At 41.1% G+C, this 13,024-nt stretch overlaps 1 protein-coding gene across 3 annotated transcripts in view; it reads right to left on the reverse strand.

Annotated features, from left to right (window-relative positions):
• The window catches only part of PDE10A (phosphodiesterase 10A), a 327,889-nt gene extending 319,363 nt beyond the window's left edge, over positions 1 to 8,526 (reverse strand). For all 3 annotated transcript variants that reach the window (XM_072966176.1, XM_072966173.1, XM_072966174.1), the window contains exon 1: positions 7,920 to 8,526. The gene's annotated coding sequence lies outside the window, so the exon portion shown is untranslated. The remainder of the gene's footprint in view (positions 1 to 7,919) is intronic.
• Positions 8,527 to 13,024: the final 4,498 nt, after the last annotated feature.

Raw genomic sequence — 13,024 nt, forward strand, 5'->3', positions numbered from 1 at the left:
GGCAATTTTCAGCTCTTGCTCATGGACACGGCATGAGGCTTCAGCCCATGCAAGCTGGGGAGACAAAGCTGAGATATCAGCTTAGACCTGGGACTTTGCAGGGGCTCCGTCCCCATGCAAAAAGGAAACTCGAAGGATCTACTCACTGGAAGGGAGAGACTACAAGGAGCACAAGTCTTCTGGTCCCTTGGTGAAAAGAAAGGTCTCTGAGGAATAAAAACGCGAGCTGCTTGGATTTAGAATCTAAACTTACGCTGTGTCTGCACGGTGTGGGGACCCACCCGCTGGGGTAAGGAAAAAAAAAAAGCCTAAGGATGGTTTACAAGAGGGCGATACTCCCAGGCCACCTGCCAAAAACAAAAGCAAATCCATCTGGAGGGACATGGCTGCCACCTAAGCCACACATGCTTCCCGCAGAAAAAGGTGTCAAAGTGGAAAATGATAAAGTGGGAGGGAAAACACACACGAGAGGCTCTGTACACACAGCAAACACAGAAACTAGCATTCCCGAAATTTCAATTACAACTAGACAATAACTACAGGTCTACTGGAAATTCTTAGACAGGAAAGGATTGAGAACCACAAAGAAAAAAACATTATGAAGGCAGGAAGAGGCAGGTTTGAAAAATAATCAAATAATAGCTTCTGGAAATAAAAAGATAGTCACTGAAAAGAAAGAAAGGAACAAACAGCATATTGGGCAATGTAAATGAGAGACAACTGGTGAACCAGAAGGTGGAACTGAGGATTACAAAGAACACAGCTGGACTAACGAGCTAGAAACATGAAAGGAACCGTACGAGATGAGGCGCACAGAAGGAAAACATCCAGCACATTCCCAGCTGGAGCATCTGAAGGAGGAAATAAAGACGATGACAGAGAAGATGTTCTCAGAGGTCATGGCAGAGAATTCTCAAGATTGCTGTAAGTCAAGAACCCTCAGACTGGAGAAGCGCGAGAGTTCTAGGCAGGAGAAATACCCACACACGTGAATTCAGTATTAACCAGGCTCTCCAGAGAAACAGAACCCCTAATATATATAAAGAGATTTATTATAAGGAGTTGGCTCCTGTGATTACGGCTGTCCCAGTCTGAGCACGAGCCCGGAAGCTGCTGAAGAAGCAGAAACTGCTGATGTTCCAGCTCCAAGGCCGCTGGGCAGAGTTCTCTCCTGCTCAGGGCCTTCACCTGACTGGGTGTGGGGCCCCAGGCACACTACGAAGGGCAATCAGATTTACTCAGTCTACCAATTTAAATGCTACTCCCATCGAAAAATACCCTCACGGAAACACTCCGAATAGTCTTCTACCAAATATCTGGGTACTCCATAGCCCAGTCAAGTGGACACGCAAAATTAACCAGCACAGATTTCTTATTAGTGAAATTACAGAACACTAAAGACAAAAGAAAAAATTAAAATAACCAGAGAAGAATGATATTTGACCTATGAAGGAATGAAATGGGCCTACAGGGACTTCTTCACAGATCAAAAAATATTTGAATTATATCTTCAAAGTGCTAAGGAAAAATAAATGTTAACAAGAATTTTTACTCAATCGATTATTCAATAGTATGGGCAAAATAAAGGCTATTACAGCAAAGCAAGGACAAGAGAGTTTGCAACAACTAGCTGAGAATGCTTCTCAGGAGATGGGAACTGCACTCAGAAGCAGTGGCCAGAGAAACAGCAGCCAGGAAGATGGCAAAAATACAGGTACATTTGAAAAAGAACCACTGTAACAAAATGATCACTCCAGTTTCATTATATTTGTTGTTGGTATTGGTGGTGGTGGTTAAAAGGAAAACCAGGATAGCTTTTTATATTTACTAGATGGTAACACCTAAAACATCCAACAAATCCAAATGTTGACAAAGATTTAGATCAACCAAAACTGTTGATGGAAGTTTAGTACTAATACAATTAATTTCAAGAGGGATTTGACAGTAAGTAGTGAAGTACAGGTGTATCTTATTACCCAGCAACTTTACTCCATGGAAGATAAATTTTTCTTAAAAATGATGTCATTTTAGGACATTTAAAAGTATGCACAGCAATACTATGTATTATATAGGAATGTACATGCATATTTGGTAAAAGTGTTAAAATGTGCACATGAACAAAAGCTGCTAAACTTAGGTGAATGGATTCTTATGGAGAGGGAGGGAAGGAAATGGGGTTGATTATGGGTACGCAGGAAAATTTATTTATATCTTTTATGATTCACTTTTTAAAACATCTTAAGAGCACGAATTCTAAATTTACAAGACCACAAACTATAGGCAAAAGAGTTTTCTCTAGAGATTTTATTTCAATTTTCCCGGTATTTCATTTGCAAAGATGACATATTGAGACCATAATGCACTTAAATGTCGGCAGCGAGGTGTGAAAGGGCAGTGGGACTTAACGTAAGCACGTGTGTCCGGTCCAGGCCACGACAACCCTCACAGAGGGGGCACTGACTGATGCCTAGGACCCCTGTGCACTGTCTTATTCACTTACCACACTGGCCTTGGAAGTGTCATTTCTTTCAGTACTAGAGAAGATTAAACTAAGGCTCAGAGAATTAAGTGTCAAAACTTAATTTAGATCGGTCTGCACGTCTTCCAAATCCGTGCTGACTTCTGTGTGTTATCACAGAGCTGAAGGCAGTCCTCCTTGCAGCCCTTGTGCTAATGACAGCTGACATCAAATGCCTCTCCATTCCAGTCCTTTCCATCTCTAATGTCTCAATCATTACGATGGCAGTCGCTCAAATGGGGCACTGGTATCTACCCCATTTCACTGATGAAGAATGAAGCACAAAACTAGGTAATGTGCCCCTGAGGGGGGCATCCTGACCCAAACCCTGCCCATCTGATTCTAGAACCTCCCCCACTTAGCCACGTCTGCAAAGCCAAACTGAGGGGTCCTCACACAGCAACAAGCCCCCTGCCCCTTGCCTTTGGCTGCTGACCACATTTTATAGACATACTAGGAGAATATGGAATCAGTGTGGATCTGACAATGATGAACGCAGACGACTAGGCTTAGATCTCTGACTGCTGACTTGCAGTCAGGTCAGCAAGACAGTTCTCTGGGGACAGGGCTCCTGGTGTGGATGGATGCCTGGCTCCCAGCTACCCTGCTTCCAGCATTGCCTGTCCCTCTTCTCTGTGCCATCCCACCTCTGGACATACACAGCATGCCCCACTGTGGAAGTATGGGCTTACCTTCCTAGTTTACGGACAGAACTGAAACTCAGCTACTGCCTGCTTGGGTTAACTGAGAATAAATTATACAGTTTACCCCAAGTGTCCAACACTTGCCGGGAGGTGTTAAGTTAATGCCTGCTCTGATGTTCCCTTATCTTTCTAGGGAGGGAGATGAAAGTTCCTACCAAGCTATTTCAGAGTCTGGTGATGTTCATTATTAACGGAATGAGCAAGTCATTCATTCATTTAATAGTTACTGTGTACTTATGAGGTGCTAATTATTACCCTATGCACTAGGGATAAAGTCCCTCATAGGCAACTTTACAAACCTTCCCAGATATGTCACTTTTTTAAACTTTTATTATTTTGCATAATATTAAATCCATTTAAGCAAAATATTTTTTTCCTTAAGTTTGAACTCAAAATTCACTGGCATTCATTATCTCGCTTGTATGTTCCACAGGAGAGATGTCAATGTGTTTCAGTGCAAGATGTCACCTCCGGCCCCTGGGGTGTTACATGACATAGAGTAGATGCATATCGTCTTTAAAAAAAAAATTCTGAATTTTGAAATACATTCAGCCCAGGGTTTGGATAAGGGATTGTGGATGAGTCCTGCCTTCTTGAGAGTGTGACTTACTTATTTTTGGTAAGCTATAGTAGTGAGATTCCTGCGTTCAATTTTATGTTTAGGATTGCTTTTGCTAGTTTTACAGGATTAAAATGGTAACTCATTAGTGTTTTAACTCTCTTTTATTTAGATACTAGCTAATTTAATCATTTTCCAAAAGATGAGTTTAATAAAAATAATCTCTTTACACCAGGCACCAGAGTTGTGGGAAAGTTCTTGTCACAGTTTCTTTACATAAAGTATCTCTCAATTTTCTTTACACGTTTATACACAATCCTTAATTATTTTTAGCTACTTGTGTCATGTGCTATATATATTGACCCCTGATCATCATATTTATCACAAATACTTTTCCATGATTTTTTTTTTCATTTGTAGTTGTACTTTAATTGTATTAGTTTTCATGGAACAAACTTTAGGCCTTTCCACTTTTAATCTGCAATCTCTTAAATTGCTCCCATTATTCAAAAATTATCAGTTTTAAACAGTTAACTAATATCCTTTCAAAACTAATCAAAATTAGTGTCTTTACAAATTTCTTGACTTAAAAGTAAACTCCTCACCCAGATATGACTGGAATACTCAATTCATTTCCAGTAAGCCACTACTTCGCCATAAATGCATCGAATTCATTCAGATTTATCTTCTAAATGTTGTTTTTTAAACATGATTGAAAAACCCCAGCAAAATAGGCCAGGATAAATTAATAGAAAAGAAACTGAGACCTTAGGAAGTAAATTTAAGAACATTAAATTAAAACCAGGGCCCACAACACCAAACTATTTGCTATTCTTTCTAGGAAAGTGGCTACAGGACCACCACACATTCGAGCTTTTAGGCAAATGAGGTCATGAAGGAAATGAAAACCAAGCTCACAGTGCGGACATGAGCAAAAAAAGAATATTTTCTAGAAGAAAACAGATAGGCCCAAACACTTGTGTTCAAAACCCAAACTTACACTCAGTAACATCCCTAAAATACACCGGATGGCAATCACATGACTTGAGCGCAATCCATAAAAGAAATGTTATGAGGAACGAAGTTACGTAGGAGCCTAAAAGCCAAATTTCTGCTCCATTAGCTTCATTTCAGGACAATACTTAGAATAGTTAATATGTTGAAAATAACTATGCATAAGAACTAAACATGATCACGACTGCCTGAAGTGGTTACAAGTTAGATTTTCTAAGGTTTTTTTTTTTTAATTAGCAGTGAATAAAATTTACTGAATACTTTCTTGCATCCATTCAGATGCTCACTGGGCTTTTCTCCGTCACTAGACAGGTGTGGTAGATTATGTCAACAGCATGTTAAACTGTCCATGAAGCTTGGTCATAATCTTTTAAAAATTCAGTTAGATTCAATTTGCTATTTTTTAAAGAACTATTGTTTACATATTCACAGGAGGGATGGGCTTATAATTTATTTTTCCCTTTGTCCTTATATGGCATTTCATTTAATATCAGAAATGCCCACAGATGTCCACCAGTACTGTCAAAACTCAATACAGTACCAGAGACAAGCAAAAGAACTCATCTGAATTACTGGAAAGGAAGATATAAAATTGTCATATTTACAGATCATTTTACTAACTACAAAGAACCTAAGGAAATATAAAGATAGACTATTAGGATGAATTCAAGTTTGTTAATGTGCTTTAAATAATACGATGTTTTGACAGCAACTACAGAGTAACTGTACTAAATCTAATAAAAGGTGTTAATTATCTTTAAGCCAAAAACCATGATCATATTATTCAAAAACATTTTTAAAAGATCTACAAATGTGGAGCAATAGCATAGTCGTGCGATGGGAAGGCTCATTATTATAAAGACACTAATTCTCCCCACACTAAGCAGAAATTTCTATGCAATTCCAACCTGATTCTCAACAGGGTTTTTCTCATAAGATGACCCTGAAATTACTGGGGAAGGGCAAAGGGCCAAAAACAGCCAAGATCATTTTGAGGAAGGAAAAGTTGAGGGCATATCCCATATCAAGGTTTATTTTAATCTCCAGTGAACAAGACAATGATGTAATTGTGCAGAAATGACAAACAGGCTAAGGAATAAGAGATAGAACCTAGAAACAAACTCATACATCAATGAAAATTTAAATATGACAAATGAACATTTTTAAATAAACAGTGTGTAGACAATCATTTTTTCATACTGAGGAAAATTATCTCCCTATCTTGTACCATACACAAAAATCAGTTCAGATGGGAAAAAACCTCTTAATACAAAAAGAAAACTTCAAAACACTTAGAATAAAATTTGGGAGAGTACCTCTAGGTTCTACAAAAACAAATCATAAAAATAATGGTTACAAAAGTGAAAACTTTAAAAACTTCTGTTTACCAAAAGGAACAATAATTAATTAAAACAAAATTAGACATAAACAGCAAGAAGATGCTTATCAAAATAAAGATAAATAGAAAAGGACAAGTATCCAGAATATTAAAGAACCACAAATCTATTAGGAAAGATATGAAAAACCCAGTGGAAAATGAGCAAAAGAAATGCCAGACACCAGAAAAAATATTCTAGGTCATCATTTTTAAATACAAATCTTTTGGCTCCAAAAGGGCCCACTAGCATTCAACTGTCAGTTCTGCTTTTATTATTTATACTGGTCAGGTACTTGGAATACAGAAGTGTTGAGATGGCTCTTGCCCTGAAAACGGATACACAAACCATTAGAAAATATTAAGTGCTAAGCTATCTAAGGCTTTAGAGGTAAGGGGGAGTGTGGTTTGGCTTCTGAACTCGTACTTTGTTATGTGGTTTCTAACAGTGGAGCATGAACGCACCCTCTCTCCTTGCTGGAACTGTAAGGGTTGCATTTTTTTCCCTTTCAAATATTTTCCTCCCAATGTACTTGAGAGTCTCTGGTTCCGCTAACACCATCACTGTTATTTCAAAGTCAAGGATATAATAGAAATATTTATGTTTTCTTGTCTGTGCCAAAGGAAGTAGTTAAATATGTGGATTGTAGAAGCAAACTGTTCACAGTAACAACTAGCAATGGTTCTACAAAGGCAAAGATGAAGGGAAGGGTAGTTATCTACAAAGGGTCAAACCTCACAGTGGAAAACAGGCATAGAGAAATGACACCGTGCTCAGAGGTTCAAGAATGCCAGTTTTGAAATCTGAGTGCCCACTTCACTTTTGGGAAGGGTGTGTGTGCGTGCACGTGTGTATTCATGAGTGTGCATGATGTAACCCCTCAGAGAAGAGGTACCACGATTAGGAAATAGAATTACATTATTCTGAGGGACCAGCTGTAGCAGCAGCAGTGTGTGGCTCAACTCATGGTTAGGACTTCTAATATACACCATTGCCATTGTGTGCTTTGGGCAAGTTACTTAGCTTCCTCTGCCTCAGTTTTCTTGTATGTGAAGTGAGGATAATAATGGTACTAATCTTGTAAAGCTGCTATAAGGATTAAGTGAGTTAACGCACATTAGAGTTAATACACATGAGAACTGAATTTGGCACATACAAAGTGATCAATTAAGACATAACTATCATCATCACCATCACCAAACACCATCACTACCACCACCACTATCTCTACTACCTTCATAATCATCAGCATCATCACCATCACCATCGTCATTACCATTGTAATCATGACCATCACCACCTCACCATCGTGATCATCACCACAATCTTTACCCACCAAATCACCATCATCATCATCATCATCCAAGGATTATTTCTTCAAGTGAAGAAATCACGAAATTCTTAAATTATTTAGAAACAACAAATCCAAAATAGGTAACTAAAAGCTCCTAAAATATTGGTCAGACCTCAAATATTTCCAGTTGGATGCACCTTTTACCCACTTCCCTACTGGTACACTTACAAACCAACTCTGGCCACCTCTCAAATCTAGTTTCTTTACACTTTTATTGATGTATGAAAAACATTTCCTCTTCTAAACTTCTGCTTTTCAGTATTTACCTTTTCTGATACTAAGTGGGCAAAGAGAAATACCACCTATTGATTCTGAAATGCCTTTCTTTTCCAACTCAAATCCTGACTTACTCTTTCTCTGGCATTTATTAGTCACTCACGTTTCCTGATGTTACCTGGAATAACTCAAGGATGGCGTTTAGGGAGAGAATCTGAGACGCGGGGTTGCGGGGGTGTCGATTCCTGGTCCTCACTGACGGCCTTAGGCTCCGCCGGGTGCCGTCGGAATGGGGAGCAGGCGCTGCCCTGACAGATGAAACGATGAAGGCCCGGGGTAGGCGGGAGGGAGGCTGCATGGGGACGCGTGCAGAGGAGGAAGGGGGCGGGAACAAGCTCTCGTTCCCTGACAGAGGAGGTGGAGGATGAGAGCCGCAGTTCACGTAGAGGCCGATGAGCTCACTGGAATCATTAGGAGGAATTATCTGAATTCAAATTGAGAAGTCGAAGTGGTCAAACACTGGCAAGTGAAGAGCAAGAAAGGCTGGGGGTCCTGAGGAGTTTTCATGGGCTCTGCGAAGCGGCAGTTCAGGGAGGCGGCGGCTGCGTGGAGGAGCGCGTGCAGGGGCTCCGAGGGGGCGGGGGCGGCCTCGCGGGCTCTCACCCGCCGCCTCTGGGCCCGAGGTGGTCGCCAGTAGTTCCCTTTCCGCACATGGGGCCCAGACGGCTGACTCCTTCCTCGAACCCGCTGTGACGACAGCGTCAGAAACGGGGCAGACAGAGCGGGTGGACCGCGTGCACCGCGTGCACCGCGTGCACCGCAACTCCCACTTCCGGTCGGGCGGGCCCTGCCTTCCGCTTCCGGTGGGGCCCTCGTGCCTGGAGTTACCGCCTGTCTTCCGGCTTCTGTCGGTTCCCTCTCAGGCGTGCCCTTCCATCTCCTTTCTGAGGCTCAGTCTTTCACTTTATTTCACCTCTGCCTCCCTGTACACACACTCCCCGGGAGAACGGCACACAGACAGCCCGCTGGCTCACAGAGGTGCACCTGACCGTCCGGCGGCTGCGGGAAGCCGCGGCCCCTGCAGGTGTCCGCTGCAGGCTGAGGGCCCTCAGCCAGCTGCTGGGGGCTAGGAGGAGCAGAGAAGGAGCGTGCAGGAGACAGCGAAGGGCAGTGCCAGCTGCAGTTTTCTCTGGCCAGTGGCAGGAAGATGCAGCTGTGATGGGCGGGCAGGAGCCATCCACTGAGCACTAGGTGCTCACCCACCACCTGCCTCTCTTCCTGGCTGCCTGCCCCTGACCACAGCCCTGTCTTCAGGCCCAGAGCCCACCAGGGGCCCTAAGTCTTCTTAACACATTCACCTTTTCTGCTTTTACACTTTCCAGAGTGGGTGTGATGGGTGTTTCCACCATGGTTCCCTGGTGCCCTCCTCCTTGTGGAAACACGGCCTCCACACCCCACTTACACAATTGATAATCGAGGACAGAGTTTGGATGAAGTAGAAAAGGCAGCTTTATTTCTTTGTAGACAAAGGAGGTCACAGTGGGCTAATGCCTCCGAGACTGTGAGCCTGCAGGGGGTTTTATAGTAAAAGTTCAAGAGTTCAAGGGGCGGAACTAGTTTCCATGGAGATCACATACAGGGTAATAAACTGTTGCAAAGTTGTTCTTATTTTTGCAGATGCAGTGGTTCCCTTCCCTCTGCTGGGTATGAAGTTTACCTCTGGCTTTGGGACTCTCAATATTCTTGTACCCAGAACAAAGGTGCATAGGAAGGGGCTCTGTGGAAAAGAGCTCTGGAGAGAAATTTGTGAAGTTTAAATCAGATCAGTAAATGTGTTTAGCTTTTTAAGCAGGCTGAGGCCTGAGACCTCTTGCTTCAGGCTGAGGGCTGGAGCTCCAACAACAGGACACAAGGAAACCACAAGGGGTCAAGAGGAAGGCATGAGGGTCAGGAGAAGGGCACTGGGGTCGGGAGCAGGGCACTGAGCATGACCCCCACACACACCACCATGAAGGGGTTGGGCGAACCACCCAAGCCTCCCTCCTCTCCAGCCTAACCCTGGTCAGCAAGGACATGAAAAAACTTTCTAAACTATTATACATTTAAGCAGTTACAAACACCATTGCAGATGTCAGGTGGTCACCGACAACAATAGGGTCCTGCTCAGTTACATCCTGGGGGGTCCCACCTGTGTTACCACCCCCCTCAAGTGGGGTTGGACTCAGTGACTGGCTTCTGATGGATGGAATCCAGTAGAAGTGATGGGATGCCACCCCTGGGCTGGGTTCAGCCTCGAGAGCACTCCCTCTCCTTTCTCTCCTTAAACAAGCTGCCACACTGGGCCCTGCCCTGTGGAGAGGCCAGCCTGGCAATGCACCCGGGAAGCACTGGCTTCCTGGGAGGCCTGGAGCCAGAGGACCCAGCTGAGCTGTGCCCCAACTCCTCACCCACAGGAACCCAGAGACAGGAAGTATGTGTGTGCTCTTTTAAACTGCCAGGACTTGGGGTCTTTTGTTGCACAGCAATGGATAACCAATATAACTGGTTCTGTCATTGGCACCCAAAAGAATCAATTAATACACTGACCAGGAGGAGTATTTAAAGTTCTCAAAGACTCATGCCTTCAGATTACACTGGAGGGCCTCTGAGCATACCACTTCTAATGTCAGTATCTGTAAAGAAGGAGCCTTTAAAGAGATGCTACTTAAAATATGAACTACATTACCTAGAGTTATAGATCCTCTTTTTCTTTCATTCTTGTGGAAAAGTCAACACCAGAATTATACTATATTAAGAAATCCCCATTCATTTGCTATATAGTACATACCCAAATGTATGTATGTATCCATGTATAACTGAAAATTCTCTTAACCTGTAAGTCATATTTTAAAGAAGAAAAAGACCTATTGTTAGCATTTGAGAGAAATTTTCATAGCATTTAAATTGATTATCAATGAAATGTTTTTGTGAACAATATGTGAATGTAGATACCCTTAATTTTAGCTAACCAAAATAAATTGGTCATTAGAAACTTATCCAGTAAGTCAATGCCACCTTGTAGTGATTCTTTAACAAGTCAAATAATGTACTCTAGATATCAGTTCCCAAGGAGTCTGTAGATTAAGTTGAAGGAACAGGCTTCACCATGGTTTAGGGTAGGTAGATGGGCAGAGTCCACCTTTGGATTCTGTTCAGGTACATTTGCCACTAACAAGGTGAGGGGGCCAGATCCTTGATGGGAGGGGCTCCTGATAGTGCTGTCTCACCAGACAACTTCTAAAGGAGCAATTTTATTTCATATACTGTAGCCAAGTGTAGAATTTTGGATTTCTGTGTGTGTGTGTGTGTGTGTGTGTGTTTAATGGAGGCACTGGGGATTGAACCCAGGACTTCGTGCATGCTAAGCATGCGCTCTACCACTGAGCTATACCCTTCCACACTAGGTTTTGTTTTAAGTAAGAATGTAAGAACTCCAAGATTTTACTTCTTAATGGATAAACATAATTTTAAACTTAGTGTTTAGGGTTTTTTTTCCTGCCAGAGATGCTAATTTGTTTAAATTTAAACTGAATGAATTTCAGTAGTTTATTATAAGCTTATTAAAGTTTTGGGTAACTTCTCAGTGACAAGATCTCACCTAATCCACAGCAGGAAAGAACCCCTCAAAGTTTACAGTGCTGCTGCACTTAGAAATGCAGAAATGCTAATGGTTACGCATAGGTTTTTCCATATGGAGATAAGCATAGTTATAATTGACTAAAAATAAGAAAACATAGACTAATTATTCTACAATCATTTGCTTCATTTTTATAAATTAGCAAAGACCAAACATGTCCAATTGATGAGACGCATAGTTTAAGGTACACGCCAGGCTGCTGGAGACATTTGCGCTGCTGGTGTTGTAACCCAGTGCCTGGAACATAATGCTTCATACGTGACTGTGGAGTCAAACCTGTGTTTTTGAAACACACATTGGAAACGTTTTCCAAGAGAACAAACTAGAACAAATCATTTTCCTGGTACCAAGAAAAGAAAACCTAGAACTCCTGACACTAACGTTGCTAATGCTAATCAGTGTGCTGTTGGAGACACACATTGCTTTAGGAGTAGTTTTTGGAAAAAATATCTTTAAACTTTAACATAATAGTTCTTATAGGTATGGACAACCAAAACATAATTTGTATCATCTATCTGTCTATGTGTACATGAATATATTATTATTATTTTTGGTGGCTAAGCACATGGATTTTGGATTTAGAGAGTTGCAAGTCCACGCCACTTACAACGTGAGCTTGGGGAAGAAACTTAACCTCTTAATGCTTCAGTTGCCTCATCTATGGAATGGCAATAACAATAATACTGTATTCACTATGTTGTTTTAAGAATTAATTAGATAAAATATGTAAAGCACTTAGCTGGTCACTATTTTGCAGTCAAGAATAGAAATATGTCACTCCCATCTGAACATCTGTCTTACATGAAATCATTTAATCAATCTAGAATTAGGATTTCTGGGGCACAATAAATAAGCTTCTGTCAGATGGCCTGTATCTTGAATTTTATGTAGAAATATTAGAAAAAGTAGATTTTTACTTCAATAATGAATGCTTGTTTTTAAAATTGAGCAAAAGCCCCAAGTAGTAAAATAGAGTTCACATAGACAGACATGCTTAGTAATTTGAATATCTGAACACTATGTGAAGTTCTATAAAGAACCATGTCCTAACAAAACTATTGGGCGGTTTGTGACAAGTTTAAGAGGCAAATGAAATTCACAGCTGTCTGGAAGGCTTGTTTCCTTAGAGACATTATCAATGGTTATCAGTTTCAGGAGGAGGAAAAAAAGAAGGTCTTGAAAGTGATGTAAATTATACATCCAAGCTGCACTGCAGCAGAAAGCCATGACTGTCAGTGTCTTTGGTCTCCAAGAACAGTGGGCATCTGATAAGCAGTGTTGGTTTTTCCATCTCTAAGTCAGCGAGAGATGCAGTAGCTATATTATGTATTTCGATAAAAACAGAATGTATCAATGGTCAATTAGTAAAAAGAAATCCTCTTTATTTTCTTACAAAACATTTTTAATATGAAATCATCATGATGTACACTTTAAATATCTTATAATTTTACTTGTCAACTATATTACAATAAAGCTAAAATTAAGAAAACAGAAATCTCCCCTTTGCAAAAAGAAAAAAAACTCACTGAAAAGACTTGTATTTTTTTGTCAGTTTTAACGTTAACCCATAAGTTAGGAGTGTTAAAAGAAAAAGTCCAGATCCATGT

This window comes from Vicugna pacos, chromosome 8 (assembly GCF_048564905.1).
Source record: "Vicugna pacos chromosome 8, VicPac4, whole genome shotgun sequence".
NCBI lineage: Eukaryota > Metazoa > Chordata > Mammalia > Artiodactyla > Camelidae > Vicugna > Vicugna pacos.